A 17,654-nucleotide genomic window follows, 5' to 3' on the forward strand; every position below is an offset into this window, starting at 1 on the left:
CTCTCTCTCTCTCTCTCTCTCTCTCTCTCTCTCTCTCTTTCTTTCTTTCTTTCTTTCTTTCTTTCTTTCTTACATGAAGAAACAGGGTTGTTTTGTCTAGGGATCTATGATCTTACCAAAGAGACAGAAGGAGGTATAGAGAGGAATAAGGTCTGAATGGGCTTCCATCCCCATCCCCCACCCAGGCTGTGTGAGTCTGGATGATTTGTGATTCTGTTGTTTCCTCCCTTCTTCAATTCCCTCAACAGCTTCCTCCCTGCCCATTCCTTCCAAGCATATTCCGTGGCTCAACATCCTCCTCGGCCCAGCCCCTTGTGCACCAGGATCAGTCCTCTGTGCCCCAATAAAATAAGCATGGATGCCAGGTGGGTCTCTGGTTTTATCAGCTCTTTTCTTTTTCAACCACAGTACCACATATGTTTCTGGGAATCACCATGACCACCCACCGTAACTTCCAGAGTGCCATCACAGTATCCCTGTCAGTCTTCCTTTATGGAACTCTTAGAACTCCCCTCAACCATGTGCCCAGGAGCAACACAGATAACTAGCCAGGGCTGGCAATGACCAGCCATCTCTTTGCTATCTCTATCCTACAGTCCTTTCCTCTCTGTGGAGTGTGTTAGTGAGGACAGCTTTTCCCCCCTTCTGAGAAGCAGTTGAATGCACTGTGGTTTGGGTCGGAGGACTGGGAGTCTAGATCTTGTCTAAAGGATACACAAATGACTGCTACAAGAAAGAACTATAGACTCCTCAGGCAACGTCTGCATCTGAGTGCATCTCTGATGTCTGAAGTGTCCTGGACGGCAGGATAGATCACCAAGCCGGTGTTCTTGGAAGCAGTACTTGCAACATGAAAACATTGCTTACATAGAGATTCTGTGACTCACGGGATATGGAAGGACAAGCTCAAGTCAAAGGGTAGGGCAAGCCCACGATGTCACCCCTGGGCTAGAGATAAACTCCGAAGAGGAAAGTCTGGAGGACCATCAGCTAAAGGGAGTGCACATGCCCGTATCAACTTCAGAGACAAGAGGCATCTGGATAGGGTCTTAACAGCAACGAGCAGATCACAGTAATTCCCTCCTGAAAGCTCTGCCAGCCACAACAGAAGCTCTTTCTGCCCCTTCAATCCCTGAGGCACCAGAGCAGAGTTCAGCCTTTCTATAAGGCGCACAAAAGCCAATCGAGTCTCTCCAAGAGCTTTCCATGAAGCAGAAAGAATTTGATCTGAATTAGGCGGAGATCTCATCTATTATGGTACAGAAACATATCAGCGGCTCCTCAGAGTTAGAACCCTCCCAACAACGAGTCTCTCACCTGTGGGAAAGCCAAGATTCAAGGGGTTGATCAACAATAATATTTCTATCTCAACGATGATGATTATAAATGATGAAATTATGCTACCTATAGAAAAGTAGTGTGGAGGGACCTTGTCCTTTAAAAGTAGTATAAACTAGAGCTACCAATAAAACATACCCTGAAGCTTGTTCTTGTAAGCTAAGCACTGCATCTCCAAAGAGATAACTAAATAAAAGCCTTTCCTTTGCCTCGAGGAGATTCTGAGATTCCTTCTCTGGGAGATTTGTTTTTGGAAAAAAAAAAACTGTATTAGATTTTTCTTTTTGCATTAGAAATTGCCAAATAATTAGATCAATTTCTTATGGTAATTTTATTTCATAAAGCACTTCGACTTACTGAGCAAAATCCACCTCTGATTCAATTAGTTTTGCAAACCAATTCATAAAAACACTTCAAAATGCAAACCAAAATATGGTCTGTGGCGGAAATACATGGCTGGCTCTCCAGTGATTTGATTTTCATCGGAGTGAACCATGTTATAGTCACTGGTGTGGTGAAAAGTGCCTGACTAACTAAAAATAGTCAGCAAGCTCTGAATAAGGAAAGGAACCCCGCATTTGTGTCTTTCGAAGCATGCTCTATTATTGTTACATTACTAAAGGAGCATTGTAAGGATGCGAGTGAATCTCCCCCACCGAAGATGCTTGCAAGTCAATCAATGCCTGCAAGGCAGCAGCAAGAGCTTGGCTTGAAAGCACAGAAGAATGGTTGTTTGACTCAAGTCAGGATTTAGGAAATGCCCAGACACCACATCGAGAGGTTTCGTCTTCCAGAACCCTGTGGGCCTCTTTGTGGGGCAGTCTATTCCTGTCACAGTCAGCCCCACCCCCGCTTTTGAAGTCCACTCTTACAGTCTGCAGAATGCAGACCACCCTTCTGGAGTATCAGTTGGCAGGATTAGGATACGGAGTGAGGCATCCATGGGGTAGTGTGCGTGGGTACGTCGCTGCAAATGGGAATTGGGGTGGAGCTTCTCACTTGTCTAAGAAAGCAAGCAAGAAGGTTGCACAACTCTACCACGCCTAGTATCACCATATACATGGGTACACACACACATGCATGCATGCACATGAGCACACAAGCACATATGTACACAGCACACACACATTCCACAGGCATCATAAATGCCTGTAAGTCCCAATCCTGTCCTTCCCTGAAGTCCTAAACTTATTTACCAATGGCATCTGGCAAGAATGGAGTAGAGAAGCTTTACTGACAGGCAAGTTCAACCTATGGCCAGGGGGCCAAGCACATCCCCAGAATAATTAGAAATGCGTCCCAACACAAAATTCCAAATGTACTTAAAATTCTGAGATATTTTTTCCTCAGTGTCTCACACCAAGTGCCCAATACTCCAGGATAGAAGGCTAGAGCCAGCATCTTTTCCTGTTATATCTCTCCCTCCTCCCATGTACCACATAGCCAGGACATCACACCATATTATAGCTCTCCCTCCTCCTATGTAACACATAACCAGGACATCATGGCACACTGTCAAGTGCTCCTCTCTTTTCTGTTCCAGATGGGATCTCTCTGCCACTCCTAACACTCATAGGATGTAAGCCCCATAAGGCCAGCAATACTTGTGACCTCTATGATGTCCCTTAATGCCACATGCTTACAACAGCTGGCACAAAATAGACACCATAGGCTAAGTAAGCAACAGAGTAAACCCCTGTTCTCTTTGCAACTGCGTCTGGATCCTTAACTGGCCTCCTTCCCATTTGCACTTGCATCCCTGAGTTAAGCACAAACACGAATCTGCTCTTCTAGCTGCTATGGTATCATACCCCACTGCAGACAACATGGAGTCTCTCCCTACCCCAGGAAATACTATCACACTTGAGCCTAAATGCCTTTTGCTCTATGCTAGCAACTTACTGAGTTTGGACTATGGTTCAATCCTTCTCAGTACAAAGCATTCAGCTTCATTAGTAACCTCCGTCTCCTCCTTGTTCCTGTCCCTCTCCCTGTTCCTCACCTTCTCCCTGCTCCCCTCCCCTTCTTTCTCCCTCTCCTCCTCTCCTTCTCCCTCTCCCTCTCCCTCTCCCTCTCTCTCTCTCTCTGCCTTCCTCCTTCTCTCTTTTGTGTGCAGCTTGTAAGAGTTGGTTCTTCCTTTCTACCATTTCAGTTCTGGGACTTGAACTCTTAACAAGGCCTGACCTTTCCTAAGAAGGCATTGAGAAGCACAGGGAAAACCCAAAGTGACATGTACCATCCTATGTCCCCAAAGCTACAGGCATGGAAGAATCCCTTGGAAAGACAAAGGATTATGTCCATGACCTATGAACAGCCTTCATCCTCTGATGACCTCAGAGAAGTGGCCTACATCTAATGAAAGCTGCCTTCTCTGGCTTGCTACTAGACAAAGCATCTTTGGGGCTATTGTGCCCACAGGCAGGGTCTCTGCAGGCAGAATAAGGCCACTAGAATACCAGCGGTCACTACTGCAGACCAGTCTAAGGTGAAGGCTTTCTGAAGGAGCCAAGAGAAACAGTTTGTTTGCATAGCCCCAACATATCTCACCAGAAATGTGTACACACTGATATCATCATGATTTTTCATTTTCATGAAAATTTCTGATAGCTTTCCCTCTACAAATGGGAGATTGTCATAGTTCATGAAAGCAATCATAACAAAATATCATAAAGCAGGTAAGTTAGAAACAACAGAAACTTATTTCTCGCGGTTATGCACTGGGACGTCCATGGTTCGTTCATGAGGCGTGGTGTCTGGGGAGATTGTGTTCTGATTCAGACTCGACCTCTTCTTACGTGGCAGAAAGGAGATTGCTTATTTTCCATCCCTACTAGGAACACTAACGCCAACTGTGAGCCTCTACCCTCATGGCCCGATGGCCTTCCAAGTGGCCTGCCTTTGAATGTTATCACTTGAGGATTCTGTGTCAACATATAAACTTGGGGAAGTCAAGTGCTCATTCTACAATGGAACTAAAGCCATCATCAGGGCTGAGCCAGGCTGAGCCTTGTGTCAGATATGGTGAGATGAAAGGAGATGAGAGTATGCCATTTCTGACAAACCTAAATTAAGTGTCACCATGAAAAGAATAACCCATTTAAAAAGCATCAATGTTCTGGAAGACAAAAGCTTGCCTAGCATCTGCCACTGACTGGATAGATAGCACGAAAGAGCTGTGACATCAAAAGGCACAGCGGGATCCAGGATTGGATCCTGAGTGGAAAAAAAGGTACTGGGAAAAGTGAGTAGAATCTGAATAATAACTTACTGTAGTTAATAGTACCATATCAACATTAATTTCTTAGATAACTGATCACCATGGTAACGTAGGACATTTACATCAGAAGATGCTGAATGAAGGCTCCACGGAAACACTACTGTACAAGTCTGAAATTTATCTGAAACACACACGTGTAGAAATTGGAAATTGCTCAAAATTAAAATGAGCAAAGAGAAAAAATGCCATTCTTCTCTGCCCTCACAACCCCAGCAGGGAACCCTGGTTGCCCAGGAAGAAGCCTTCTCACCACACAAGCTTGGCTACCTGGAACAGACTGTCCAAGCCAGGGAAATCAACAGCACAAAGCCATCAGCATGAAGGATAGATGGGACACCTGAGGCACCGCCCCCAGGGGAGGAGCTATTGATAGCCAGGGGTGTGGGGAGTTACATTTCCTTGGGCATATGCCCTCTGGTGGGTTTCTCATGACCCAGTGAATGACTCCACGGGCACACACATGTGGACAGCACTAATTAGACTCAGTGTGCTCAAAAATTAAATAAAAGCTAAAGAAGGAGGTCATGAAGATAAGATGGATAGTCCTGGGAGGAGCTGGAGCTGGTGAAGACACACTGTACACACGATTTCAAAAGATTAGTTTTAAAAATATTCATAAGGATAAAAAACTGATCATTTCTCCAAGTGCCACTTACAGCAGCAGAACGCTACACCAATTCTTTGGCCCAAGAAACTTCCCTTCCTTTTTCTATTTAGAATCAATCCCCCTCCACACACACACACACCCTTTTCTTCTACAGCCAACACTGGCTCCTGGCAACCTATGCAGCATTGGAAGAAGGCGGGGCAGCCCACACCTAACCTAGAGAGCGTCTATCTCCTTGCTCGGATAGAAATCCAAGTTTTTTGTTTTGGAATCTTTTTTGTTTTGTTTTGGTAGTGTTTTGAGACAGGGTCTCACTATGTGGCTAGCCTTGGCTGTCCTGGAAAGCACTGTATAGACAAGGCTGGCCCCAGGCTCAGAGAGATCCACCTGCCAATGCTGAGGGCTGGTATTAAAGGTGTGCACCGCCATACTCAGCCCCAAATCCAACCTCTGAGTTTTACCTAAAACAGCAAGGAACATCTTGCTCAGCCCCCACTTGTAGCTTTTTTCAGAAAGTCACTGACTTCAAAGAACCTGGAGCTCAAGCATTAGTAAACATAGTGTGGTTTTTCATCTATATCTATATCTATATCTATATCTATATCTATATCTATATCTATATCTATATCTATATCTATATCTATATCTATATCTATATCTATATCTATATCTATATCTATATCTATATCTATATCATCTATATCTATTTCTATTTCTAATGATTGCTTAGAACTCATTGTCTTTCAGAGGATAACAGTCATTTGAAAAATGGAAGGAAAGCAATCACCTCTCTTTTCTCCCAAAGCTGGGGATTTTTAAAACTCCTGGCAAGTTCACAAGTCTGGCATGTGAATTTGTCAAATATGATCTCCTGGCAACCACCTCTATCACTGCCACCTTGACATTTTACTGAGAGTGTACTCAAGCCCATGAGACACTTTTGGGAGAATAGAAATTAGATCCATCTTCTTAGAAAACACTGACTCCTAGGCCAGAGATTCTGTGCTGTATGAGGCCTCCTCCATGTCTCCTGTAGCCCACTCCGCCCCAGGCAGCCCAACAACTAAGAGCTTCATGGGCTTTGAGACCTGACACACAATAGTGTGTTGAGCACTCCGCTATGAGCTTAACTCTAGTTTTCAGAGGTTTAGATCCGTTCACTCACCAATCTGTGAGTGGCTCTAAGACCACCACTGTCCTACTTGAGGTGTGAAGAACATAAGGAACCAGGAAATCATGACTGGTCTCAAGTAATGAAGACAATGAGCGATCTGTTGCTTTGGACGACAACGGTCCCCCACAGGCTCAGGTATAGGAGTTACATCACTGGGGACAGGTTTTGAGAATGAATAGCCTTGTCCTACTTCAAAATTGCTCTTGGTTTGCTTCATATTTGTAGCTGAAGCTGTGATACCTCAGCTTTCTGATCCCGCCATCATGCTTGACAGTCACTGCCGTTCCTCACCGTCATAATGGAGCCTTGTCCCTCTGGATCTGCAACTTTTTCTCCTGCTCCAGTAAGTGAGGTACTGGACCTTATTTCTTGGGGGAGGGTGCAGTGGTAGGGGAATTTGTTTCTGGTTTGCTTGTTTTCATTTTGATTTGTTCGATGGTATGTCTGACAAAGGATGGAGACTAGATAGATGATGGGACAAATGAATCACATGACCTCTGACAGGAAGGAGGTACAAAATAGTCAGACATCCTACAGAAAGCTTTATGCTGTCCTGAGCCTGAAATCAGAGATCAAGCTGAATGCAGTTACTCACCCAGAGAACAGGAAACGCTACAGGGTCCCAGTAGGAAAAGCCAACATTCACTTGGAGGACCAGATTCAGAGCTTAAGTAATTTGCATGCTTTCTCAGTCAGTCTTCACAGAGTCCCTACCTTATATACAGGGGAAGTGAAGGTGGTGGAGATACAGCAGCTTGCTGTCTGATTGGCACTCCCCATGCCCCACATACAGGGGGCAGAGAGAAGTTAAGGCTAGTTGTACTCAGAAATCACCCTCCCAACCGCAGGCTCCATTGTCTTCTCTCTAGTTGAAGAGGGCACCATCTTTTAACACACCCAGGTTCATGTCATCTTTGTCATGTTTTTCCACCAAGGGCAAAACCAAAAAACAAAACCAAAACCAAAGTCTCTTTGCTATAGTTAGCTAAGAAAGTGTAATGGAACTATATCACACAGTAACTTTTTAAAGACAAAGTGAATAAACACAATAATAATATACATCTATGGGATAAATAATGTTATTGTTTGTGATGGGCACAAGTTTGCTTGAGGTGTCCACTCGGACTTAACTTCTCTATGAAAAAAATCAGCAAACCGAAGTGATGAGATATGGGGATCTTTCTATTTTCTGACACAAGCAAATCATGTCATGGTGTTAGAGATGGGGGGGAACCATCAAGCTTGGAATCACAATGATGATAACTCCTGAGTTAGAAAACCAGTACCCAGTCAATAAGCATCTGATAGAATTCATGATGTGGAAGCGGTGGGGCCGAAGGCCCCGTGAAACCCACTTGTTTACTGCCTTGCCAGAGCATGCGCAGTGAAGCTGCATGCGTGGGCTGCCTGCTAGGCTGGACTGGTCCTGGTGATCAGGACCTGTCAGCCTATCTGTGAACGACCTGAGCATGTGCCTGGAGAGTGTGTGAATTCTGATTGGATGAGGTGGGGTGGAGCTAGAAGGAGGTGAGTAGATGGGAATAGTAAGAGTTTATTTTAGCCCTTGCCCTAGGTAGAAGCCAGAAGTAGAATAGGAGTAGTTTAGCCCTTGCCCTAAGAAGAAGCTGCTTGGGAAGAGAGCTGTAAAAGAAAAAGCCCGAAGTAAAGTTGCTGCGTGAACCCAACTTGGTGTCTGAGTCGTTCTTGTCACCTCGGGCCGGTGACTGCGGAGACCGGGATAACTAAGTATTTTGACTGTTACCAGTCTGGATTGGCTAACTGCTGCTATAATAAATGAGTACCGAGGCTTACAACAAGAAAGGTTTGTAGTATTTTGCAAATCCCTGATGGTTGGTTACAGCTCTTCTCTCACATGGTCTGATCCCCAACATGGAGTCTGGACTAACATTTGGAAGAAAGTGAACTACAGACTCACTATCCAAGTTGCTTCAAAGGAGCGACAAAAGTTACTATAGCTTATCTCTCATTGGTCAATGCTAGTTACATGATTCACCTCACTTTGGTTGGTCCCCATTATATATTAACAGTAATAGTCTACTAGTTTGAAGATCACAAAACGCTGGAGAATCTGGGACAGAGAAGTAAGCAGTAGTGAGATCCATGTTGGCGCTGTCCAGGTGATGCAGTGTTTGGGAGCACATGCAGAGGTGGGAGGACATCCACACCTCTAAGTATCTCTTTACAATAAACAGCAATCACTCTGTGGCCTTCTCGGGCTCAGACATAAGCAAGAACAAAATCCTTGGGCCTTTCTAAGTATCCATTGACCTTAACTTTATGTTCACACAAATGTGCTAGCTCTGCTGGGCATTCTTGAAATAGAGGACTTAAAAGACCCTTCAACTATAATTAAAACCCCATGGAATTGGCATAAGGAATGAACAGGGAGATCGATAGAACAGGACGGATGGCCCTAGAACATATAAAAATGTAATTTATGATAAGAAAAGCATCTTGGATCAATGGGGAATGGAAGAATTATTCCATGGATGGCATTAGGACAGTTGGTTAGCAAATTAGAAGAAAAAAAATCAATCTCCAGCCTTAATTCATACTATATACTGACATAACTTTAACTCCAGATGGATTAAAAAATTTGAGAAATAAACACTAAAACAGGGACCTTCTTCCTATTCACCCGCAGCCACTCCAGCATCATTACAAACTAAGTCTTTGCTCATAGAGAAAAACCATCCACAAAAGAAGACAGGTCACACTGGTCTTAAAATAGTTTGTGTGTGAAAAGAAAACTAAAGTTAAAATACTACCTAAGGACAAGTATTTACAAACCAGTAGAAGAATAATATCATTTAACATACAAAGGAGCGCATACAAAACATAACAGAAGTATTTTACGTTCCACGGATGGAAAATGGGCAAAGGACTTAAATAGACAAATTGCCAGAAACAACAGAAGTTAAACACACACAGTCAAAAAATATTTAGAACACGTGAGTAGTTAATGAAGTACAGCCCTTCCTGAATCCCTGGAGGCTACTGCTTCCTGTGACTGAAACAAGACACTGGCCAGTGGGCTCAACAGGTAAAGGCACTTTCTACCAACTGACGACCTGAGTACAATTCTCAGTGCCCACAAGGTGGGAAGAGGAATGAACTACACAAAGTTGTCCTCTGATGGGCACATGCTCGGCTTACGCGCGCGCGCACACACACACATTTTAACAAATGAAGTGTAACTCATTGGGATTTGGTTTGTTTTGCCTTTAAGACAAAGATCTCACCATGTAGCCTTGCCTGACATGAAACTCCTTATGCAGGCCAGGCTAGCCTTGAACTCACAGAGACTCTCATGCCTGTGTCTGCCTCCTAAAGGCTGAGATCAAATCGTGTGCCATCATGCTGGCGGAGACAAGTGTTTACTAATGGTAAGTTCCACTGAGGCATTTTTATACACTTCAATTCAACTTGGTATGGTTACTTTTGTGTTTGTGATGTGGGATATGGAACTCACAGTCACCTACCGATGAGGCAAGCTTTCTTCCCTGAGCAACATCCCAGAATTTGGTTTCTGTCATCAGATCTCAGTATGTAGCCTAGGCTGACCTCAAATTCGCTGTCTCTTTCCTTATATTCCAAATGCTGAGATGAGGGTCCAGGAAAGTACCGTCACGCACAGTTTGGTATTACTCTTAAAAAGTAGATAGACGCTGTAAGATAATCATAAATATATGGGAATATGCCCAGATACTTGCAACTCTCACACTCTGCACTGAAGAAACAAGCTTATGTGGGGATAAGTTTTGTACAAGTATGCTCATCTTAACACGGTCATAATAAAGAAAAATTCAAACAGCAAGAAGCTAATCAAGAATATGGAAGTGAATTATGATCACATATGTGTGCATAATGGCTAGTCACTTAAATGATGCTCATTTGAGTTTGTAATAAGAAATGGAAATGATTTTTTCTGGTGTATATGATCAAAGAAGTCTATGAAGTGAATGTTCACACAACACATGGTTGTAGATATGAACTATACACATAAAACATGACTGTATATATGCCACATGAGTGCACATATAACACATGGCTTAACTTTATATGCCCCAATATAGGGGAATGCCAGGGCCAAAAGAATGGGAATGGGTGGGTAGGGAAGTGGGGGCACTATGGGGGACTTTTGGGATAGCATTGGAAATGTAACTGAGGAAAATATGTAGTAAAAATATTAAAAATTAAAAAAAAATAAATATGCTGACAATAAAAAAAACATGGCTTTATATATATCACATGAGGCACACATTGTATACCTTATGAGTATATGTACAACACATGACAATATATAAGCTACATGTGTGTACATACAGCACATGGTTATAAAAATGCCACATGAGTACACATATAATACATGACTATACAAATGGCACATGAGTGTACATACAATACACAATATACAAACAACACATGACTATACATATGCCACATGAGTGTATGTACAACATAAGACTGGAAGAAATACATGGCTGTACATGCAACATAAGTGTGCATATAACACACAGCTATACATAAAACATATAGCTGTAAAACAACACACACAATATATATATAATATGTATATAAAACACAAGTATATATACAATATCTATGTGTATATGCAATACAGGACTATATATATAATACAGAAGTGTACATGCAATACATGTTTATACAAAACAGAATAATTTTTCTGGAAAATAATCAACAAAATTTTTATTAAGAAGTTCCCCAAAGTGGTAACATTTTCTTCCTACTTTTTTATATATGTTAATTTTCATTGTGAAAGCAGGTATTATTTTTTGGGAGATAAATAAGCATCCTACCAGCTGATAATAACTGAGTGTTGAGGGCGTGCATCACATGGCACATTTTTAATGCCATTGCTATCTGTCACTAAAGACAGAGCATCAGATCCAACACATACTAAATGCCAGAGAATCCTCAAGGAGCCCATATATTTAACCTCTCACTCAGTGTTAACGTTCCTGTTTCACAGAAGACCAAGACACAGCAATTGAGAGACTTTTTTGAAATCACTCAGCTGGTGAACCAAGACAGATGGATTCTAAAGCCAACACTTATAAGTACGCTATACAGATATCATTGCGTTTATTCCATACAACGACCCTATGATCCCATTGTTATTATCTTACACATGAAAGAAACTGAGACTTTGATATTTTAAGTAACCATGGCAACAGGGCTAGCAGAAATGGAGCTGTGATGAGCTCAGGCATCTAGCTGTGAAGCCTAACCACCTACCTTATTTCTCCTCCTACCCCTACCTGTACCCCTATCCCTACCTCTATCCCTACTCCCAACCACTGGATAAGGCTTCCTTGGTAAATATGTACCCCCTTCTTAAGAAAGTATATAATCATTGGTAATATTTCTGTTATCTTGTTGTTTTACTTTTTGTGCATTCCTTCCTTAGCCCTAGACATTCTAAGATTGCCAACTTTATTCCAAGCTTGTGGTTTGACAAAGATCTTAGTATTGAAGGACTGAGAGACTTTCAACGGTTTATAGATGTTTGCCATTTTCATTTTTTGCTGCCTTTACTGGCCAAATAATCCCCAAATTCTAGAAAAGTCTATCTGTCAACCAATGGATGAATAAAGATAAATGTAACACGGGCACACTAGAATACTACTCAGCCTTTAAAAGCAAAGGGAATCTTGCCATTGGAAACAGCACTGATGAACCTGGGAGTTGTGTGGTAAGTGAAATTAGTCAGACAGACAGACAAATACCACATGCTCTTGCTCATGTGAAATCTAAACAGAAGCATGGAGCACAGTGGTGGTGACCCAGGACTGAGGCTGAAAGAAAATGGAAGATGTTAGCCATAAGCTACATAAGCATTTAAGTTCCATAGGGGGAGTGAGTTCAAGAGATTTCATGAGAGCTAGCAGTAATGCACACTTGAAAATCGGTGCCGTAAGACAGCAGGGGGGAGAGGAGAGGAGGAGGGAGAGAGGATGGCAAGGGAGTTCTACAGAATGCATCTGCCCAAGAAGGACTTGATCAAGTTTCTGCAGGATCGTGGTTGAGATTCGTTTCTTGCAGAGCATAAATGATTGGGAAACATTAGAAGTTTAGCTAAGACGGCTAATAGGGACCATTCACTTACAGCCTTTTTGAAAGTTACCATCTTTTTGAAAGTTACCATTTCAAGGATGCTGAAACTGTAAGTATAGAGTTTGAGCCAGTGAAGCATGTGAAGCAATGATGATAAACCCAAAGAAACCAAGTCTGAAGAGACTCTTGATGAGGGCCCACCGAAATATACAAAATCGGTTCTAAAAAGGGAGATAAACCAACATTCCCAAAAAGGAAGATGTTCACGGCTGGTATACAGGGACATTCCCAGAAAGGACTGGTTTTGATACTAATATTCACTCAAGCTCAAAGATGAAAAAACGCCAAGCCTTTAAGTTCCAAGGTCACAATAGGGAGGTTGTCAGAGGAGGGGATGAGGCGCTCCTGAGCACGAGCAAAGGAGAATGGGCTCAAATGGAGGATGAACCAGAATGGGCTATGGAAAGCAAGCACAGCCTGATGTCAGAATTCCACCAAATGCCAAACTCATTTCTGAAGTAGAATTAGTAGGTATTGGCTGAAACCATTGATTCAGATCTAAAGACATCCGCAACAATAAAAACTTGGCCTTGAGACTCAGTGTGACAAATGAGAGCTTAGAGCTATTGTAAGGGAAGTGTCAACTGGAAAATTCCAGGAGTTAAAGCTTGTTTAATCTGATCTCAGTTTATGAGAAGTGCAACCCCCTGGAAGTCCCTTTAGGTCTCAGATATTTTGCTGTCACTATGTAAAGTATTAAAGAGAAGTGTTCTTTCTTTTACCTCACAATATAAACTAAGAAGCTCTCATAAAAATGCCATGGGTTGTGCTGAAAGAAAAAATAGACAAGGAGCTGCACCACATAAAATAGGATTATCCTTCTTTTTCTTCCCACCTTGGATTAGGGAGACTTTGAGGAAAGAAATATTTAAGACCCCTCTGAAGTAAACTCGTTTCCCTAGAGATCATCACCATTGGTATCATCACTACCACCACCATCATCATCACCATCATCATCATCATCACCATCATGGCCATCACCATCATTATCACTACCACCACCATCATCATCGCCATCATCATCATGGCCATCATCATCATTATCACCATCATCATCATCACCATCATGGCCATCATCATCATCATCACTATCATGGCCGTCACCATCATTATCACAATCACCATCATCACCATCATGACTACCACTACTATTAGCTTCTTCCTTATTGCTACTTTTATTTTATTATTTCAATGTTGAGTGTTAAATCCAGAACCTCACATAATAGGCAAGGGACATACTACTGAACTACACATTTCCAATTCCTAGCTACCCATTTACCAAAAAATTCAGTTCATGTTCTGAGTCCTTAATAAAATTTAATTTTAATCTTTGGAGCAATATCCTAACACAAACATTGAATATCTTGGGGTTTTTGGATGAGGAAGTCTGAGGAGTATGAGAAACCAGCGTAAGGTTACAGGCTACACCTAGCCAGAAACACCCAGTCTCAAAATGAGTACTCTTGGCCACAACAGCAAGCTTTGCTGCTCATGCTTCAGCCCAGGCCTCATGAGCAGAAGGTGTCCAGCAAGAACCTCACCCGAAGTGTGCCACGGCATAGTCTCAAGAGTCTGAGAGCCTGTCTTTTTCAAATAAAGTCCATACTGCTGAATTTGTCCTCTTAGGTGTATGGTCCCTGGAATCTCTCAGCAGTTTAAAACATTTTTTCCCTCCTCTGGACAAGAAGAAAGTTCACTAAGAGAGTTACCTGCAAAAAGGAGCAGAATGAACTACAAGCATCCATATTGGGGGTGGGGCTGCATGAAGGATACAGCTGAAAGCAGACCCTGGCTACATCAGGCAGCAGGTCTAGTGGACAAGCCAAAGAAAAGAGCCATTTAGTTATCTGCTACTCACTAGCACACAAGCCAGAATGCCATGGCTTCAAACGACCTTACTTATTACTTTGTCCACATGGTTCTTTAACTGAGACCAGGCCATGATCAAACAGCATGGCTTCCCAGTACCTATCATCTGCAGAATTGGCCCAGTTGGGCTTGGTAATCTACCTGTAAGGTGGGCTCACTAACACGCATGGAGAGCCAGATCTGCTGTTGGCTGGAACTTCAGAGAGACTCACTCCTGCTATCAGCAGGCTTGAATTCTCCTTCATGTGGCTTCTCCACGCAACCACCAACTCAAGGAAGGAGTCCAGAAAGGGCGTGGATACCAGAGGACTGGTTCCTTCATTGGGGATCACTAGTATAGTAAACGGCTACAAGAGTCATTTTTCTCACCAGTGTGAGAAATAGCTTGCTCAGCAGCACAATTACAATGCATACATCAACAAGAATAAATAAAACTTGTGCTACATGGAATATAAATCATACCATAGCAATAATAGCAGCAGCTGCAATTTAGGAAAATGCTCTTGAATATGAGACATTTAAGACTTTATCTTTCCTGTTGACCAGGAGGCCAGGATAGTATACCACCAACCAGTGCACCAGCCTGAGCTAAGCTGGCATATGGTCAAGAATGGGAGCCTGACTCAGCCCACTTAGATAGATAGATGTGACCAGGCAAGCAAATGTTGAGTATGGATGTGTGGGTTGACTGATCCCCTGTGCTATTTGAAATAACATGATGCTCAAAGACACTTCAGGTTTTTCCAGAAAGATTTCTTTTCTCCTATCTACTACCCTGCCCTCATGCCCTGGGGCATAATCTCACCTTTCTAGAATCAGAAATGCATTTTTGGATGCTTTTCTTTTATATTTTTCCCCCACTCATAATCTCTGTTCCTTCCAGACTGCATCTTTCTTTTATTAACTATTTTAATATAGTTTTAATTGAAATAGAATTATATCACCTTCTCCTACCTGTTTTTTCCTTTCTGCCTCCCCCACGTACCCTCCCTAGAGTCTACTATACCATCCCTGAACTCTCAAGTTTATAGCCTCTTTTTTTAAATTACTATTGTTACATACATGTGGGGGGGGTGTAATATATGCACGAATATGTTTTAATACAAGCTGCTGAGTCTGTTTCTCTTGGTGGTGAATATTTGGGTTCAAGGTCGACCGCTCTGCACTAGATGACTAGTAAAAGTCTTTCTGGGAAGGACTAATTTCTTTATGCTGCAAGTCACTGGTGGCCTGGAGTTCTTTGTCTAGGTGGTGGGAGATTATATTTGGTTACTAAAAACATTCTTTAAATGGCTGAGCAGTCTTAATTTTATCTTCATACTTAAATGTTCAGAAATCTAACACTCCCTGCAGTCCATGTGGGAGAGCTTGGTCTGTAGTGGTTGTGAGTTTTCACTGTCTGCGACATTAGCTCTTTCATCTCAGGCTGGCCAAGTCCAAGTGAACGACCTCTTATCCAACCTGAGGGAGAGTATTGTCTACCCCAATTCTAGATGGTAAGTAGGGAAGGTTCAAGGTCTTGTCAGTGAATAGGTTTACACCTTTCACTGAGGCAGCCGTATCTTCAGTTGTGGTAGCTGCCCTTTGACCATAGAACTTCTGCATTCCTAGTCTTTTTAGAAGTGAGGCAATTGCCTAGCTAGGTGGAAATGAGAGAGAGAGATGCAGGATTCTGACTGCTTCTCAGTCACACGTTCACCCGGGCTCTACTTCACTTCCCTTTCACCCCCCACCTCCAGAAGCAGCAGAGGATGCAAGCATGTGAGAATTGAAGGGTTCAGCATGCTCACCCACTCGCTGCTTCTCAGCTCTCTTTACTGTCAGCTTAGGGTGTTGTTCTCCAAAACTTTGGGATCTTTGCCTCTGTTTACTCTTGGGACCCAACCTGCTTGTTTTTGAGAAAACAAATCCACTTAAGTAGAGCTTCAAGTACACACAAACAGAAGTGCAAATGGAACCTCTACTGCCTCCAATCGCTAAGATAATATTCTTCATGCATTGAGCAACTCTCAAGAAGAGGTAAAGAAAAGCTAGGACGCCTCATCTTTCACCCTTCTCCTTGTTGCCTGGCCATTGCCATGTTTGCATGGCTTTCCCAGTTATGTTGACTCTGCAGCGTCTCCTGCCTGCTCATGTTTTTGACCACTCATTGTCTGGCACGTGGCAATACTCTGTGACTGTAAAACTTCAGGAGGTAGAGTCTAACTGGCAGAACTAGTTCACTAAAGACAAGTCTTTGAAGTTTATACCTGGACCCGGGGTCCTGTCACAGCCTCTCCCCCTGATTGCCATGATGGGAACAGCCAGTGTCACACTCCTGCCATCATGAACAAAGTTGCTCCATACTGCTCTCTCCACCATGATAGGCCGAAACTCCTCGAAACCATGAGCTAAAATAAATCTTTCCCTCTTCCCTTGCTTCTGTCAAGAATCATGGTCACGGTGATGTGAGAGTAACTAGTGTGCTTCCCTGTGACAACACAGACACACCTTTGTTAGCAGGAGCTGTCTTTAAGAGGTCGACCCTATCCATCCTGTCCCAAAATGTCTTTCTCAAATTTCTCTCCCTGTTTTGTTGTAAAGCACCATCTATGACTGGCATTCCAATGACCACAATTCCCCTCAGCTCGTATTTCTGGTAAGAATTTTTTGTTTTTACTTCCAGGTGATATTTCATCTCTCACTGAGAGACTGCTCAGTGGACTGCGGAAGGGAAGACAGATTGGAAAGTGTTTTTCTCTTCATGGAAGTCATTTAAAAATGGTGTGGATCTTCATTCTTCTTGATTTTCTTGTGTTTTGCAAATTGTATCTTGGGTGTTCTATGTTTCTGGGCTAATATCCACTTATCAGTGAGTGCATATCTAATGACTTCTTTTGTGATTGGGTTACCTCACTAAGGATGATATCCTCCTGATCCATCCATTTGCCCAAGAATTTCATAAATTCATTGTTTTTAATAGTTGAGTAGTACTCCATTGTGGAAATGTACCACATTTTCTGTATCCATTCTTCTGTTGAGGGATATCGGGGTTCTTTCCAGCTTCTGGCTATTATAAATAAGGCCACTATGAATATAGTGGAGCATGTGTCCTTATTACCAGTTGAAACTTCTGGGTATATGCCCAGGAGAGGTATTGCTGGATCTTCCAGTAGTATTATGTCCAATTTTCTGAGGAACCTCCAGATTGACTTCCAGAGTGGTTGAACAAGCTTGCAATCCCACCAGCA

General features: G+C 42.6%; 1 protein-coding gene and 1 pseudogene across 2 annotated transcripts in view; one reads left to right on the forward strand and one right to left on the reverse strand.

Annotated features, from left to right (window-relative positions):
• Egflam (EGF like, fibronectin type III and laminin G domains) overlaps positions 1–17,654 on the reverse strand; it is a 177,763-nt gene that overhangs the window by 115,983 nt on the left and 44,126 nt on the right. The gene's annotated exons all lie outside the window — the stretch shown is intronic.
• Positions 12,417–13,037, forward strand: LOC110310227 (annotated as a pseudogene).

The sequence above is a fragment of the Mus caroli genome, chromosome 15, assembly GCF_900094665.2.
Source record: "Mus caroli chromosome 15, CAROLI_EIJ_v1.1, whole genome shotgun sequence".
Lineage (NCBI taxonomy): Eukaryota > Metazoa > Chordata > Mammalia > Rodentia > Muridae > Mus > Mus caroli.